This window comes from Coregonus lavaretus (genome assembly GCF_964263955.1).
Source record: "Coregonus lavaretus genome assembly, contig: HAP1_SCAFFOLD_673, whole genome shotgun sequence".
NCBI classification, from domain to species: Eukaryota; Metazoa; Chordata; class Actinopteri; order Salmoniformes; family Salmonidae; genus Coregonus; species Coregonus lavaretus.
In genome coordinates this window covers 27,546-46,433 of record NW_028165133.1, presented here as the reverse complement: position 1 = coordinate 46,433, position 18,888 = coordinate 27,546, and the positions used below count along the sequence as shown (strand labels likewise).

General features: G+C 40.0%; 1 long non-coding RNA gene and 1 pseudogene across 2 annotated transcripts; both read left to right on the top strand.

Annotated features, from left to right (window-relative positions):
• The first annotated feature begins 2,843 nt into the window (after positions 1-2,843).
• Positions 2,844-10,076, top strand: LOC311116241. Its single transcript, XR_014611384.1, has 3 exons — positions 2,844-3,019; positions 3,965-4,063; positions 9,984-10,076. It is a non-coding gene; the product is annotated as an uncharacterized lncRNA (long non-coding RNA).
• Positions 10,077-10,759: 683 nt separating this feature from the next.
• On the top strand, positions 10,760-18,063 carry LOC311116240 (NLR family CARD domain-containing protein 3-like; annotated as a pseudogene). The gene is made up of 7 exons (XR_014615459.1): positions 10,760-10,796; positions 11,288-13,050; positions 13,344-13,422; positions 15,082-15,173; positions 16,646-16,819; positions 17,088-17,094; positions 17,800-18,063. The product of XR_014615459.1 is annotated as an NLR family CARD domain-containing protein 3-like (transcript).
• Positions 18,064-18,888: the final 825 nt, after the last annotated feature.

Below are 18,888 nucleotides of genomic sequence, written 5' to 3'. Positions count from 1 at the left end.
ATTTGAAATGTCTTTATTCTTTTGAAACTTCTGAGTGTAATGTTTACTGTTAATATTTATTGTTTATTTCACTTTTGTTTACTATCTACTTCACTTGCTTTGGCAATGTTAACATAAGTTTCCCATGCCAATAAAGCCCTTAAATTGAAATTGAAATTAAATTGAAATTGAATTGAGAGAGAGAGAGAGAGAGAGAGAGAGAGAGAGAGAGAGAGAGAGAGAGAGAGAGAGAGATCATTGGACAGGTCAGAGTCTATGTTTGTGAGAGAGAGTGGAGTGTGGAGACTGTAGAGGGGGAGACAGAGAGGAGCGAAGAGAGAGAGAGGAGACCGGAGACATTATCACCACCTACCACTAGAGGGCGACTAATACACTGTTTTGTTAGTTTGTCATTCTTACGTTCATGGTAACTAAACGAACCCAGTGTCTTTCAGGAGTCTATTGAGTCTGTCATGAGAGGATGTGCTGTGGTGTTCAGGAGTCTATTGAGTCTGCCATGAGAGGATGTGCTGTGGTGTTCAGGAGTCTATTGAGTCTGCCATGAGAGGATGTGCTGTGGTGTTCAGGAGTCTATTGAGTCTGCCATGAGAGGATGTGCTGTGGTGTTCAGGAGTCTATTGAGTCTGCCATGAGAGGATGTGCTGTGGTGTTCAGGAGTCTATTGAGTCTGCCATGAGAGGATGTGCTGTGGTGTTCAGGAGTCTATTGAGTCTGCCATGAGAGGATGTGCTGTGGTGTTCAGGAGTCTATTGAGTCTGCCATGAGAGGATGTGCTGTGGTGTTCAGGAGTCTATTGAGTCTGCCATGTGAGAGGATGTGCTGTGGTGTTCAGGAGTCTATTGAGTCTGCCATGAGAGGATGTGCTGTGGTGTTCAGGAGTCTATAGAGTCTGCCATGAGAAGATGTGCTGTGGTGTTCAGGAGTCTATTGAGTCTGCCATGAGAGGATGTGCTGTGGTGTTCAGGAGTCTATTGAGTCTGCCATGAGAGGATGTGCTGTGGTGTTCAGGAGTCTATTGAGTCTGCCATGAGAAGATGTGCTGTGGTGTTCAGGAGTCTATAGAGTCTGCCATGAGAGGATGTGTTGTGGTGTTCAGGAGTCTATTGAGTCTGCCATGAGAGGATGTGCTGTGGTGTTCAGGAGTCTATTGAGTCTGCCATGAGAGGATGTGCTGTGGTGTTCAGGAGTCTATAGAGTCTGCCATGAGAGGATGTGCTGTGGTGTTCAGGAGTCTATTGAGTCTGTCATGAGAGGATGTCCTGTGGTGTTCAGGAGTCTATTGAGTCTGCCGTGAGAGGATGTGCTGTGGTGTTCAGGAGTCTATTGAGTCTGCCATGAGAGGATGTGCTGTGGTGTTCAGGAGTCTATAGAGTCTGCCATGAGAGGATGTGCTGTGGTGTTCAGGAGTCTATTGAGTCTGCCGTGAGAGGATGTGCTGTGGTGTTCAGGAGTCTATAGAGTCTGCCATGAGAGGATGTGCTGTGGTGTTCAGGAGTCTATTGAGTCTGCCATGAGAGGATGTGCTGTGGTGTTCAGGTGTATTTTGGAATGAATCTTGACTGCGTCATTGTGACATCACAGTCAGAGAGAGAGAGAGAGAGAGAAGACTGGATAACACTCAGTCTGCCTCCTCAAATGGCACCCTATATAGTGCACTACTACAGCCCTATTGGTCCTGGTCTAAAGTAGTGCACTATGGAGGGAATAGGGTGTCATTTGGGATGGAACCTCAGACTTGAATCACTGGTCCTGGACACTGCTAGTTGTTCATACCATATTGTTTTTAATGATTAACCTTGTCCTGCAGTGGCCTAAATCAGGGTCACACAGTGTTTCTTGGTATTCTTAAACAAATCTACTTTGAAACAAAAGTACACACCTCACACACATGGTTATGGGCTTAATAAAAAGAAGACACCTGGACCATGTCAGATATAGAGTAGAAAGACCCCTGGACCATGTCAGATATAGAGTAGAAAGACCCCTGGACCATGTCAGATATAGAGTAGAAAGACCCCTGGACCATGTCAGATATAGAGTAGAAAGACCCCTGGACCATGTCAGATATAGAGTAGAAAGACCCCTGGACCATGTCAGATATAGAGTAGAAAGACCCCTGGACCATGTCAGATATAGAGTAGAAAGACCCCTGGACCATGTCAGATATAGAGTAGAAAGACCCCTGGACCATGTCAGATATAGAGTAGAAAGACCCCTGGACCATGTCAGATATAGAGTAGAAAGACCCCTGGACCATGTCAGATATAGAGTAGAAAGACACCTGGACCATGTCAGATATAGAGTAGAAAGACCCCTGGACCATGTCAGATATAGAGTAGAAAGACACCTGGACCATGTCAGATATAGAGTAGAAAGACCCCTGGACCATGTCAGATATAGAGTAGAAAGACCCCTGGACCATGTCAGATATAGAGTAGAAAGACCCCTGGACCATGTCAGATATAGAGTAGAAAGACACCTGGACCATGTCAGATATAGAGTAGAAAGACACCTGGACCATGTCAGATATAGAGTAGAAAGACCCCTGGACCATGTCAGATATAGAGTAGAAAGACACCTGGACCATGTCAGATATAGAGTAGAAAGACACCTGGACCATGTCAGATATAGAGTTATAATGCATTACATTTTGAGTCTACATCCCAATATTACACTTTATATACATGACAGAATACTGAAATACTACAAACCGTTTATTAATTATTAAATTATTAAAAATAGAAATGACATTCCATCCATGAGACTTCTAGCAGTAGCTACACAGCGATGTTGTAAACCCATGACTTTTCTCCTAAACAGGTTCAACTGGTTTTCTGATTATTCTTCCATGGGGTCAATGTCACTAGACTTTAGCAGATGTTAAATTAATCAGTAACACAAATTACACAACGTCACTTGACATTAGGGAGGTGAATAAACTCTTCCCAAGGTTTCTTTCTCAGCACAAAGGAAAATCTCAATGACTTGACATGTTCTGGTTTTGAATTCAGGCTGCAAGGTAAGGATCCTACCAGGGATTATTTATGTATGATGTTGGTAGAATGTATACATTGGGATAGTAGTAAGGATCCTACCAGGGATTATTTATGTATGATGTTGGTAGAATGTATACTTTGGGATAGTAGTAAGGATCCTACCAGGGATTATTTATGTATGATGTTGGTAGAATGTATACATTGGGATAGTAGTAAGAGGTTGGTGCATAAATGACTAAGATTCAAGCCTCCTGTCAGTTAGGGAGAGTTGTTTCTTTATTGTGTGTTTAGTTGTACCTTTACCTTCCTGTAGTGGACCATTTGGAAGGATTCTGTATGGAGGAATGGTCTAAGATCACTCCAACTCAGAAAACATTTTAGAAAAAGGCTCAGTGCTGTTATCCTCGCAAGGGAGGTATTGAAAGGGGGTGTCAATTTTGAACCCTACCTTTTTGAGAAAAAACGTATTACTTGTTAAACAAAATCTCTTTCTCTGAGCAAATGTATTAGTATAAAATAATTTCATGTACCATTGTTTTGAGCATACAATGTAGCTCAGTATTTGAATGCTCAGCATTTTTACTCAACTTTATCAAGGGAGTCAATAATTTGGGACCAAACTGTATACTTCAAAGTTAGAGATATGTTGAAACTGGATCCGTCATTATTATTGTATTATTATTATGATTATTATTAATATTGTGATTATTATTATTATTATTATTAATATTTGTATTATTATTATTAATAGCTTCACTACATGGAGAAAAGGTGAAAAATATCAGTCATGACTACATGTTGATGTGATTGCATTAAATCTCCTGACTGTTTGGACGTGTCTGTTAGTAAATGTTTGATTTCTAAGAGATTTCTATTTCTAAGAGATAATTAATAAAATAGAACAATTGACCTTCAATAATTAGTTGTCACTGTGTTAACCACAACTAACATGCTGGCTCTCTGTTTAGGGGTCAGTGAACGAAAATGAGTCTCTCTGGGGAGAGAGAGGAGGGGGGCCCTGCCTCTAAAATGAGTCTCTCTGGGGGATATGACACCAAAGCTAAGAGGTGAGATGACAATGTTGTTTAAGAATTCATAAGGAGTTTATTTCTAAAACGTTATATCCACAATTTTTTCACGTTTGTTATTTTACATCAGAAATTATTGCTTATGGGTACCTTCATGTGTCTGTCAAATATTGTTGTTCTAAGATTTTAATTAATAGATTTAGATCTTTACCATCATACACACACACATCTATAGAAGTTTTGCATGACACAATCATTTATCCTACTCTTAGTTATTGTCTAATATGTTGTCATGCATAACCTTATTGTTTTTACTAATTCTGATCGTTGTTCCAAGCGGAATTTTGACAATATTACCGTCAAATCAACACACTCTTCAGTCCTGTTTAAACCAAAAAGGGTTCTATCACCTGCTTAATATATGGAACCACTAAAAGTTCTATATAGAAACATTTTATAGGGTTCTTTGATCAGAACTGCTGGGGATTTGGAAAGCCATAGTCAGTCAATCAACAATAGAATAATACTCTTATGAAAAATATTGATCTTTAATTTAGTCTGTGGATACTATGCGACTAGAAAGGTTAAACATGCATGTAAGAAATCACAGCACAGTTGAAAAAAATATGGTAGGTGGAAATCAAAAGAGGATGTTCTACGGAGATAGGTGGGCGGGGCTGAGAGTAGCAGAGGGGTGGGATTTAAAAAGATCATGATTGGTAATAGTCATTACTGTAAACACTATAGATGTCTGAGTACTATCTATCCAAAATGTAATGTGTATAAGAAATTATTATTATTATTATTAGTAGTATTATTATTAGTATTATTATTATTATATATACAAAAGTAATTACTGTGTATAAAAATATTGTATGGGGGGTAGAATTGATCTTCGTTATATGCAAACACACTGGTGGCCTGGGAGGCATCTCTTTGTTTGAACGATGGCCCACCTATGCTCCGTTCTTAACCCTCCAAACAGCAGACCTCACACATACAGTTGAGACCAGCACAGGTTCAAGCTGCAGTGCAGCGCCCCTGGATGGAGAGCATGTTGTGGGGTTAAGGGCCTTGCTCAAGGGCCCAACGAAAGGTGAATGTTTTGAGGACGTGAACACAACAGCCCTACAGTGATCAGATCAATTACGCCCCTTCTTTCCAGCGCCTGGCCCGGGATTCAAACTGGACACTTTTCGGCCACAGTTCCAACTCATTTGCCGCTGAGCGACACATAGATAGTGTGTTAAAAGTCATGTAATGATTAACTAGGCTCTTGGATCACCAACATTTATTATACATAATTATTATACATAAATCATTGCCAAAAGCACAAGACATACAGTTGCATGTAGGTCTATATTATTTATGGATTGATCATATAGAAATATAGAAACATTATTTTAACTACTCCAAAGCAATTACATGCGGCGCAGGAACCACTGACTCACTGCATTATTCTATAGTATTATCAAGACACCTGCTGTTAATTCTTAACTGGTTAGGACAGCTCATGAGGTGTCCTAAATATCTACCGACTAGGTGGGACTAGAGGCTTCATGCATAGCTTTAATTTATACCCATAAGTGTAAAATGTCTTTATTCTCAGCACTTATACGACCAATTTTCTACTCAGAGACACTTTGTGGATATGGGCCCAGATCTCAAAATATTGTTATAAAAAAACTTTGAATGTTTATTTTACATATAAAAATAAATAAATGAATATTACTAATGTAAGCCAGTGTAAAGACTGGGTTATGTATGCACTCACTAACTGTAAGTCGCTCTGGATAAGAGCATCTGCTAAGTGATTAAAATGTAAATGTAAATGGATTGTGTTGCACTGCTCATGTCCGCGTTCTGGAACTGTCCGCGTCCACGTACGGTTTGGCGCCAAGCATATTGTCCAGTTACGCGCAGAGTGGGCTGAGGTGATCTTGGGGAACAACGACGGAGTTCGTTACAGTGTTGAGACACCGAAGTTTATTGTTCAATTTTCTTTTTGGTCAGGGACAGTATGAGTGTAGCCAGATCCTTTTCACTCGCTATCCTTGTTTCATCTTGTGGTTCACCGGATTCGTCATCATCCTCGAGGGACAGACGAACGACCTGCTAGCTAGCCAAGCTAGTCTGTACAGCTAGCTAAGCTAGCTACTCTACCAGCAGCATCCTAGTTATCCTAGCTACCACTACATCATCACCGGCTGCCTGCATTTCTTGTGGACCGATGGAGCTCCCTGGTTGTTTCTTCCACCTGTTAAATACCGTGGAGGGCTTCTCCCTCTCTGGTTGACGGATGCTGGCTACCTTCCATCCCTCTGTCCGGTTCTCCTCTCTTCACTAGATGGATGGTAACTTTAGTGTTTAACCCCTCTGTGTCCAAGGACCAAACTTTTGAATATTATTTTCGGGGCGCCTCAAGTAGGCAGGACACACGTCATTTTTAACATGGCTTTTTTTCTGATAAAAACGAGTTAATTGCATCCGCCATGGAGCCCAGTTTAATAATATTACCTTCTGTCTCTAGTTATAAAGTAATCGCGAAACAGCCGGCATTTTAGGGCATTTTTCACCCTACCAGCTCCTATTAGTTCTATTGAGCTCCGTGACACCGACTCGCCTTCAGAACGTTCTATTCCCAGTCCATTGTTCTGCGTCACAATGCCAGCTTCACTATTGTTATCAATGAGACCTGCCTGCGTTAACCCTGTAGGTTTACCTCAGGTAACTTATTATTAACAAGGTTAGGGCTACTTGGTGAGCGTTAACCCTGTAGGTTTACCTCAGGTAACTTATTATTAACCAGGTTACGGCTACTTGGTGAGCGTTAACCCTGTAGGTTTACCTCAGGTAACTTATTATTAACAAGGTTATGGCTACTTGGTGAGCGTTAACCCTGTAGGTTTACCTCAGGTAACTTATTATTAACCAGGTTACGGCTACTTAGTGAGCGCACACACTGTTCACCTGAGTAGATGTTGTGGTCACCAATAGTGAGGTGAGACACAACTTATGAGTGAATGGCTGGCGGATACCCATCAAACATTAAACATATTCTGGTCATGGTTAACCATATTTGTTTTAAGAAAAAAGTGTACAATCTAAACAAAATGCATGTCCCTGTCCTCTTTTTCAAGATGCGGCCGATTTTAAACAGCCAGAAGACATTTTTTTATTACGAAATAACATTTTTTTTGAGGACTTGTTGTTTCTAAATGGCTGCTGGGTAATTTGATATGCATCGAAATCTTGGTTAGTAGGCATCAAATTGAGCGAATGCTGCGCAGGTTCACTGAGTTGTAAACCAAATGGGTATAATGGGGTGATTGTTGTCTAATCGGGTGGTCTAGCTAATGGATTTGTAGATCTGACGCAGTTGCTACCTCAGATTATGAGCCTAGTAAGTGTCATGAGTGAGTTATGTTGTACCCACATACGGCCACAAGGAGGAGCAAGAGTGCCATAAACCCATACTGTTTTTTGCCATATAAACCCTAAACCTAACAATCAATCAAATGTATTTATAAAGCCCTTTTTACACCAGCAGATGTCACAAAGTGCTATACAGAAACTCTTACCCTACTTATAACCTATTTTAGCCGTAACCCTAACCCCTAATTCTAGGGTAGGGTAGCCTAGAACACTTTTAGAAACTATTTTAGTAATAATATGATCTTAGTAAATACAATTATAGTATTAAATAGCGTTTTGATTATTTTGTTGTTATTTTATTGTATGTATAATTGCAAGACAGAACATTTTTCAAATGTGTTTTGAATTGGGTGACCTAGTAACCTCTGTGTGAAAGTCCAGCAATTGGCGTGGGGCAGGTTTGAGACTGATCTAATACACTTTATTTCTCAGCTGCCTCACCAATGTCTGTACGTGACTTAATAACTTTTAATTGATAAATATTTCCAATAGATGGCAGCATAAGACCACGAAGCATCAGTTATAGGCTACAATATGATTGACATAAAATAGCATGCAACCAAATACTATGTGTCCCATGATTTTCTAAAATGGTCACTCATTACTTTAGTTAGCTATATATCTCGTATTAGGCCTGTGATGCTTTTGGAAGAGCAATTAAATAGTGACTATAGCAGGTGTTGAACCCCTGGTAAATAATCACTAGTCAGATGCTCCAACCTCAACCCTAATATACATGCATTTTTAAATATCTAATATTGCGATTAAACAACCTCGGAATAGATAAGACAAGAGTGCGTCTTCCAGCCCGCCAATAAATTACATCATGCAACCCTCCCGGTTAGCAAATGTACCTCAACATGCCCCTCGCTTGTGCTAGAAGGCAGAGTGCTCGCTGCTGGTTGATGAATCTGACAATGAATGTACTAGAAAAATACATTTTTCTCGACCAGAGGTGACTAAATTAATGTTCAGGCTTATTGATAATCATTATAGTAATTAAGTATCATTTCAAAACATGAGTATAAAAACAGGTAATAATAAACATGAATCATTATATTATTTCACAGTAATCTGTTAAATGCTTTTTCAGTCGTTCCTCTTGCGTTAGCAGTGTGGAAAGGGACAGTAAAAAGCATGTGCAGGAGTTTTCCTATGAGGGGGAGTGGTGGTGTATCCAGGAAGAAACTAAACTAATCTTCTGAAATGTCATTCATGGTCTTATGCTGCCATCTATTGGAATTATTTAGTAACTGCAGTAGTACTGAATAAAGTATATCCTTACTAAAATAGTAATTACTCAGAATTGCAAAATATGACATTTTCTAGTTCATTTTACCACTTACAACCATAACATAACAATTTATAGCATAACAAACAATGAAACTGACATAAACCAAAAACACCATACATTTAGTTAACTATATATATATATATATATATATATATATATATATATATATATATATATATATATATATAGATGGGTGACATTATCTGCCAAAGTAACACCACTGTAGATAAAGAAGAGCTCTCCAGTAGGTGTACCAAAACATTCAAAGGCCATTTTCTCAAAAAGTGAGGTTACAAATTTATCATCTTTCAAAGCAGAATTACTTTCCCATTGTTCCTTAACTGTAGTGTATGATATACCTTTTTCTAGCTGAGTCTCTACTTTTATCCAATGTAAAAAAACACATTTTCAAATTTTCCTACATAAAATCGAGCCGGTCGGTCACATTTGACTGTGTAAAACCTAGCAGTACTACTTATTTCTGTCAAGGATGTAGTAGGTGGGTGTGGTGGTGGAATCAGGCGCAGGACGCAGAAGTATATTCCAAGGACTTTAGTGAAAATACTCACAGTACAAACACTAAATAGCCCGAAGGCGAAACTCCGCACGCAGGCGAAACAAATACGCGCGCACAAACAGGTGCGACGAAAACACTCCAAACTATGGAGGAACAGCTCAACCGAGCAAAATGCACAATACGTCTGGCAACAACCAAGACAGTGGAAACAATAACACACAACACTAGGCAAAACACAACGAGAACTTATAGGACACTAATTACACTAAACGAGAAACAGGTGTACAACAATCAGACAAAAGCAAACGAACACAGAAACATTCAACGGTGGCAGCTAGTATTCCGGAGACGACGAACGCCGAAGCCTGCCCGAGCAAGGAAGAGAGGCAGCCTCGGCCGAAACCGTGACAATTTCTCTGAGAGGGAGGCAGATATATATCATTTTACAAAAAAAAAAAACTATATTTGTCTCTGAAATGAAACCATCAAGTGATAGATTTTAAACAAATTCATGTCTTTCATTGAAAAATCCCATACCATGATTAGATAGTGAAAAAACACACCAATCTCTTTCATAATGTCTTTAAACAATAGAAGCTAATTTAAGAACATTTCTGAAAATGGATATATAGCGTTTTGGAATGAAACTCTTGTTTCCCCATCTGAGCTCAGAGTAGATGAGAGACGTAATGTTTGTCTCTGTTGTGTTGAAGCCCAATCAAGCAGGAGAGACCAGCCTCCCCTGTACCCAGCTGTGTGTCCATGAAGAGTGACTGGTCTATGAATCATCCTATAGAGTTTAGAGAGGGAGACATCTCTACTGAACAAAGGTAAGAAGAACTCATGGGTCATGGTCAGTGAGTTAAACAACACTGTCTCTAGTCATTTCTCCTCTCCCATTTTCCCATTTATTTTTGTTGTTTTCATAATCCATAGGCTAATCCTTTTTTCCATTTTCATAGTCCTGAAACAATATTAAACTAACACAACATTCCCTGCCTCCCTGTGTGTGTGTGTGTGTGTGTGTGTGTGTGTGTTTACACTCCCTGGATGAGGTGATGTAATCTCATGTTTTGTCCACAGAAACCAACAGGAGAGATCAGAGTCAGAGATTCTCAGTGGGCAGTCTTCCCAGAGTCATCAAACAGACCTGGCCTCCATATTCAGTGTATGTGGTCCTGTTATGTACATTTGTTTTTGTTTACCTCAAGTAAAGTTGATCTGTCAATCATTCATTGATGTGTTAATGAGAAAGCATTTAGTCTCTTGCATAACTTATTTACTTGATTTATTTCAGTTGCTTGAAGAGAATATTATGACATTTGTGAAGAAGGAGCTGAAGATGTTCAAGAGGATTCTTAGTCCAGAACTCCCAGAAGGCTTTGAGAGTCAGAAGCAGGATAAGGAAGTGGTGGATGCTGAAGATGAGAAGCAGGAGAGCAGTGCCAGAGAGGGGGCTCTGAAGATCACACTGCACGTCCTGAGGAAAATGAACCAGAAGGAGCTTGCTGACACACTGGAGAAAAGTAAGAGCTGTCTGCCTCATGTTGAATGCTGTTTTAGAACATTTAAAAGCTGTAGCTAAAGTACAGCTAAAGTAGCTGTGTAACTCAATGATATTGTAGCAGCCTTAACACAACACCTAGTGACCTCATCAAGTAGCAGCAAGGATGTGTTGTGGTGATTCATTTAGACAGAGAGAAGAGGAGAGACAGAGAGAGAGAGAGAGAGAGAGAGAGAGAGAGAGAGAGAGAGAGAGAGAGAGAGAGAGAGAGAGAGAGAGAGAGAGAGAGAGAGAGAGAGAGAGAGAGAGAGAGAGAGAGAGAGAGAGAGAGAGAGAGAGAGAGATAATACCAATAATAATATAATCAGTCACACCAGTCTGTAATGCATTATGAAAACATTTATACAGTCAGTTAAGAGAATAAAGTATTATAATTTAAAATGTTATAACAGTCCTAGAATACTGTAGGCATTAAAACAGACGTAATATTAATATCCTCTGTGTTATTTCTAGATTCAGATGAGCGTGCTGTGATTCTTCAACGTGAACTCAAATCTAATCTAAAGAAGAAGTTTCAGTGTGTATTTGAGGGGATCGCTAAACAAGGAAACCCAACACTTCTCTAAGATCTACACAGAGCTCTACATCACAGAGGGTGGAACAGGAGAGGTCAATAATGAACATGAGCTGAGACAGATTGAGACAACAACCAGGAAAAAAGCAAGACCAGAGACTGCAGTCAAATGTAACGACATCTTCAAACCCTTAACCGGACAAGATAAACTTATCAGAACTGTGCTGACAAAGGGAGTCGCTGGCATTGGAAAAACAGTCTCTGTGCAGAAGTTCATTCTGGACTGGGCTGAAGGAAAAGCAAATCAGGATGTCCAATTTGTATTTTCATTGCCTTTTCGGGAGCTGAATTTGATGAACAGGGAAAAACACACTTTGATTGAACTTCTCAATCACTTCTCAAAGGAAACCAAAGAATCAAGAATCTCCAACTACGACAAGTACAAAGTTCTGTTCATCTTTGATGGTCTGGATGAGTGCCGACTGCCCCTAGACTTCCAGAAGAACAAGATGTGTTGTGATGTCACAAAGTCAACCTCAGTGGATGTTCTGCTGACAAATCTCATCAAGGGAAATCTGCTTCCCTCTGCTCTCCTCTGGATAACTACCCGACCTGCAGCAGCCAATCAGATCCCTTCAGTGTGTGTTGACCAGGTGACAGAGGTACGAGGGTTCAATGACCCACAGAAGAAGGAGTACTTCAGGAAGAGATTCAGTGATGAGGACCTGGCCAGCAGAATCATCTCACACATAAAGACATCAAGGAGCCTCCACATCATGTGCCACATTCCAGTCTTCTGTTGGATTTCTGCAACAGTCCTTGAACACATGTTGAGTACAGACAAGACAGAAGAGATGCCCAAGACTCTGACTGAGATGTTCATACACCTTGTGGAGTTTCATACCAAACAGAAGAATGAAAAGTATCTTGGGAAAGAAGAGACAGTTCCACACTGGAATAAAGAGAGCATTCTGTCACTGGGAAAACTGGCTTTTCAACAGCTTATGAATGGCAATCTGATTTTCTATGAAGAAGACCTGAAAGAGGCTGGCATTGATGTCAATGAAGCCTCTGTGTACTCAGGATTGTGCACACAGCTCTTTAAAGAGGAATGTGGGCTGTACCAGGACAAGGTGTACTGCTTCGTGCATCTGAGCATTCAGGAGTTTCTGGCTGCTGTATATGTGTTCCTCTCATTCATCAACAACAATGAGAATCTAATGGCCGAACCGCAAGTTACTGAAGTTACTGTCTACAAGAGTGCTGTCGATAAAGCCTTACAAAGTGAGACGGGAAACCTGGACCTGTTCCTCCGCTTCCTTCTGGGCCTCTCACTGGAGTCCAATCAGAAGCACTTACGAGGTCTACTGACAAAGACAAGAAGCAGCTCACAGAGCCATGAAGAAACAGTCAAGTACATCAAGGAGAAGATCAGGGAGAATCCCTCTCCAGAGAGGTGCATCAATCTGTTCCACTGTCTGAATGAACTGAATGACCATTCTCTAGTGAAGGAGATCCAATGGTACCTGAGATCAGGAAGTCTCTCAAGAGCCAAACTGTCACCTGCACAGTGGTCAGCTCTGGTCTTTGTGTTGCTAACTTCAGAAAAGGAGCTGGATGTGTTTGACCTGAAGAAATACTCAGGATCAGAGGAAGGTCTTCTGAGGCTGCTGCCAGTGGTCAAAGCCTCCAGAGCTGCTCTGTGAGTACATAAAATGACATTTAAGAACTAATCATCAGGAAAAAATATTCAGTTTAGAGAAATATATGTATTATAATATGTATATAATATATAGTATTACATTGAAAAACTTACTGAATCAGTGCATTGATGTTCACATTAGTATAACAATGTGACCACACAATTCTAGGAGACGGAAGATGAATCTATATGTTGTTTATGAGAATAAACCAAATGCATCTGCCATTGGCCTTCTACACTACTGGTGTTAAATTAACAGTGTGTTTGTGAAATCATGATGATCTCTTTGTCAGGCTGTCAGGCTGTGGAGTCACAGAGAAAGGCTGTGCTTCTCTGGTCTCAGCTCTGAAGTCAAACCCCTCACACCTGAGAGAGCTGGATCTGAGTAACAATGACCTGAAGGATTCAGGAGTGAAGCTGCTCTCTGCTGGACTGGGGAATCTACACTGTAAACTGGAGACTATGAGGTCAGTATTCCTGTAGTTGGTCAACAAGTGATAACTGTTCACCAGATCCACATGTGTTTACCAGGCACACATAGTCCACACCATATGTGTTTGGACAGTGAAGCTTACAGTTTTAAATTTGGTGCTATGCTCCAGCAATTTGGATTTGAGATATAATGTTTCATATTAGGCGACAGTACAGAATGTCACCTTTTATTTGAGGGTATTTTCATACATATCTGTGTTACTGTTTAGATATGAAAGCACTTTATGTGTCTAGTTCTTCCATTTGAAAAAGTCTTAATAATTTGGACATATTCACTTATATTGTATTAAAGTAGTCATAAGTTGAGTATTTGGTCCCATATTCCTTACCTGCAGTGATTATATCAAGCTTGTGATTCTACAAACTTGTTGAATACATTTGCAGTTTGTTTTGGTTGTGTTTTGGATGATGTTTTTCCTAATAGAAACTGAATGGTGAATAATGTCCTGTCATTTTGGAGTCACTTCACTTGTATTGTCAGTAAGAATAGAATATGTTTCTGAACACTTCTACATTCATGTGGATGCTACCATGATTATGAATAATCATGAATGAATCGTGAATGATGATGAATGAGAAAGTTACAGAGGAACAAGGATCATACCCCCTCTGTTATTGGTAATGGTGAGAGGTTAGCATGTTTTGTTGTAGCCTCTGTAACTTTTTCATTCATTATTATTCATGATTCATTCATGATTTTTCTTAATCATGGCATCATCAGGATTAATTTAGTAGTGTTTAGAAACATGTTATCTACTCACTTAGACAGAAAATTACTCGTCATCATCCACCATTCAGTTACTATTGGACAAAACATAACCCAAAACACAACCAAGACAAACTGCAAATGCAACCAACGAGTTTGAGTCACAAGCTTGATGTAGTCATTGTGTTCAAGGAATATCGGACCAAATACTCAACTTTTGACTACTTTAATACACTATAAGTGAATTGGTCAGAATACTTATGACTTCTTCAAATGGGGGGACTAGATACATAAAGTGCTTTCATTTCTAAATGTTGAAACAGATATGTATGAAAATACCCTCAAATAAAGGTGACATTATATACTGTCACCTCATGTGAAACATTTGATCTCAAATCCAAAATGCTGGAGTATAGAGCCACATTTAAAATGTTAGCTTCACTGTCAAACTAGATATGGTGTGGACTGTATACTCAATACAATCTAAATCTGATACCTCACTGTCTGTCTTTTGACTGATACTGCTTTTTAAACTGCTCTGGTCAGTCAACTCAAATATTTGTACTATACATGTTTCTCTCTACAAGCAATATTATGATCATTTCTAATAATGATACAGTCATTAATTTATGAATAGATATGGTAGGTTTCAGGACACTGATATATCTGAATATGTTGTAAAAATATACTGACACTATTTTCACCACCAAAGAATAGCAGTGTGGTTTTAATATGATTTGACTCTTTACAGGCTGTCAGGCTGTCTAGTCACAAAGGAGGGCTGTGCTTCTCTGGTCTCAGCTCTGAAGTCAAACCCTTCACACCTGAGAGAGCTGGATCTGAGTAACAATGACCTGAAGGATTCAGGAGTGAAGCTGCTCTCTGCTGGACTGGGGAATCTCCACTGTAAACTGGAGACTCTGAGGTCAGTATTCCTGTAGTTGGTCAACAAGTGATAACTGTTCACCAGATCCACATGTGTTTACCAGGAACACATAGTCCACACCATATGTGTTTGGACAGTGAAGCTTACAGTTTTACAGTTGGTGCTATGCTCCAGCAATTTGGATTTCAGATAGAATGTTTCATATTAGGCAACAGTACAGAATGTCACCTTTTTATTTTAGGTTTTTCATACATATCTGTTTTTCCATTTAGATAGGGAAGCATTTTATGTGTCTAGTTCTCCCATTTGAAGAAGTCGTAATTATTTGGACAAATTCATTTAGTCAGAAGTTTAGTATTTGGTCCCATATTCCTTACCCACAGTGATTACATCAAGCTTGTGATTCTACAAACTTGTTGAATACATTTGCAGTTTGTCTTGGTTGTGTTTTGGATTATATTTATCTTAATAGAAACTGAATGGTGAATAATGTCCTGTCATTTTGGAGTCACTTCACTTGTATTGTCAGTAATAATAGAATATGTTTCTGAACACTTCTACATTCATGTGGATGATACCATGATTATGAATAATCATGAATGAATCGTGAATGATGATGAATGAGAAAGTTACAGAGGAACAAGGATCATACCCCCTTTGTTATTGGTAATGGTGAGAGGTTAGCATGTTTTGTTGTAGCCTCTGTAACTTTCTCATTCATTATTATTCATGATTCATTCATGATTTTTCTTAATCATGGCATCATCAGGATTAATTTAGTAGTGTTTAGAAACATGTTATCTACTCACTTAGACAGAAAATTACTCCAGTCATCATCCACCATTCAGTTACTATTGGACAAAACATAACCCAAAACACAACCAAAACAAACTGCAAATGCAACCAACGAGTTTGAGTCACAAGCTTGATGTAGTCATTGTGTTCAAGGAATATCGGACCAAATACTCAACTTTTGACTACTTTAATACACTATAAGTGAATTGGTCAGAATACTTATAACTTCTTCAAATGGGGGACTGGATACATAAAGTGCTTTCATTTCTAAATGTTGGAACAGATATGTATTAAAATACCCTCAAATAAAAGGTGACATTATATACTGTCACCTCATATGAAACATTTGGTCTCAAATCCAAAATGTTGGAGTATAGAGCCACATTTAAAATGTTAGCTTCACTGTCAAAATAGATATGGTGTGGACTGTATACTTAATACAATCTAAATCTGATACCTCACTGTCTGTCTTTTGACTGATACTGCTTTTTAAACTGGTCTGGTCAGTCTACTCAAATATTTGTCATATGCATTTTTCTCTCTACAAGCAATACTTTGATAATTTGTCATTTCCAATAATGAAACATTCATTTATGAATAGATATGGCAGGTTTCAGGACGCTGATATATCTGAAAATGTTGAAAAAAATATACTGCCACTATTTTGACCACCAAAGAATAGCAGTGTGGTTTTAATATGATTTGACTCTTTGCAGGCTGTCAGGCTGTCTAGTCACAGAGGAAGGCTGTGCTTCTCTGGTCTCAGCTCTGAAGTCAAACCCCTCACACCTGAGAGAGCTGGATCTGAGCTACAATCACCCAGGAGACTCAGGAGTCAGACTGCTCTCTGCTGGACTGGAGGATCCACACTGCAGACTGGAGAAACTCAAGTATGTAGAGGGTTTATGTCAATGTTCATATCAGACATGTTGGAGTTATCAGGCTAGTTAAGACAAACATTCTGACCACCACTTGGACTAAGTTATATGCTGACCGTGTGTGTGTGTGTGTATGTGTGTGTGTGTGTGTGTGTGTGTGTGTGTGTGTGTGTGTGTGTGTGTTTGTGTGTGTGTGTGTGTGGTGTGTGGTGTGTGGTGTGTGTGTGTGAGTTCAGGTGTATCCCTCAATGACTGTCTGTTCTTCTGCTTACCGCTACAGTGTGGAACATGGTGGAGAGAACACAATGAAACCTGGACTTAGAAAATGTGAGTGTTGACTGCTGTGAAGAATATGACTAAGAATAAGTCTTAATTCAAGTGAAGTCAAAGTCAAAGACCACCATCATTACTTACTTGGTCATATTAAATATCAGCTGTAGTTCTACAGAAGCACAAATCAGGACACCAAAGTTTACAAAGAGTTGCTTTGACAATGTGTGTGTCTGTGTATGTGTGTGAAGCGTTCCTATGTGTGTCCAGTGTGTGTGTGTGTGTTCAGTGTAAGTGTGTGTGTGTGTGTGTTCAGGATGTGTATGTGTGTCCAGTGTGTGTGTGTGTTTGTGTTTGTTCAGGATGTGTGTGTGTGTGTGTGTGTGTGTGTGTGTGTGTGTGTGTGTGTGTGTGTGTGTGTGTAATTAATGGGAATAAGTGTGTTTTATATTACCATACAGTATAACATATGATCATTCAACAAGTCTCAAGTTACCTTAACTTCTCCTTTTGATACCTAGAAACATCTATATTAAATGAATTAATGAAAAATGAATTAATATTCTAATGTGAATGATGATGATTTCTAATATTGTGTCTGGTTTCATCGATCAGATGTCTGTGATCTCACACTGGACCTAAACACAGTAAACAGATTCCTCTCTCTGTCTGAGGAGAAAAGAAAGGTGACACGTAAGAGAGAGAAGCAGCCGTATCCTGATCACCCAGAGAGATTTGAGGACTGGGGACAGGTGCTGTGTAGAGAGGGTCTGACTGGACGCTGTTACTGGGAGGTAGAGTGGAGTGGGATCAGGGCTGATATAGGAGTGACATATAAAGGAATCAGCAGGAGAGGATGGGGTAATGACTGTAGGATTGGATGGAATGACAAGTCCTGGAGTCTGATCTGCTCTGACAACAGTTACTCTGCCAGGAACAATAAGAAGTCCACTACCATAGACGTCCCCCCCTCCAGCCCCCACAGAGTAGCAGTGTATCTGGACTGGCCAGCCGGCACTCTGTCCTTCTACAGAGTCTCCTCTGACACACTGACCCACCTGTACACATTCCACTCCACATTCACTGAGCCCCTCTATCCAGGGTTTAGGATTAATTATGTTGAAGACTCAGTGTCCCTGTAAATAATAACCATGGTAACACTGACACACTCACATACACTGGACACACACACACACACTGACACACTGGACACACACACACACACTGGACACACACACACACACTGGACACACACACACACACTGGACACACACTGGACAAACACACACACACGCACACACACTGGACACACTGGACACAAACACACACACTGGACACACACACACTGGACACACACACACTGGACACACACACACTGGACACACACACACTGGACACAAACACATACACTGGACACACACACACTGGACACACACACACTGGACACACACACACTGGACACACACACACACTGGACACACACACACACTGGACACACACACACTGGGCACACACAAACTGGACACTAGACACACACACACACACACTAGACACACACACACACACACACATACACTGGACACACACACACACACTGACACACTGGAAACTCACACACACTGGACACTCACACACACACACTGGACACACACACACACATACTGAACACAAACACACTGGACACACACACTGACACACACTGGACACACAAACACACTTGATACACACACACTGTACACACACACACACACACACACACACACACTGAACAAACACACTGAACACACACACACACACACACACACACCGGA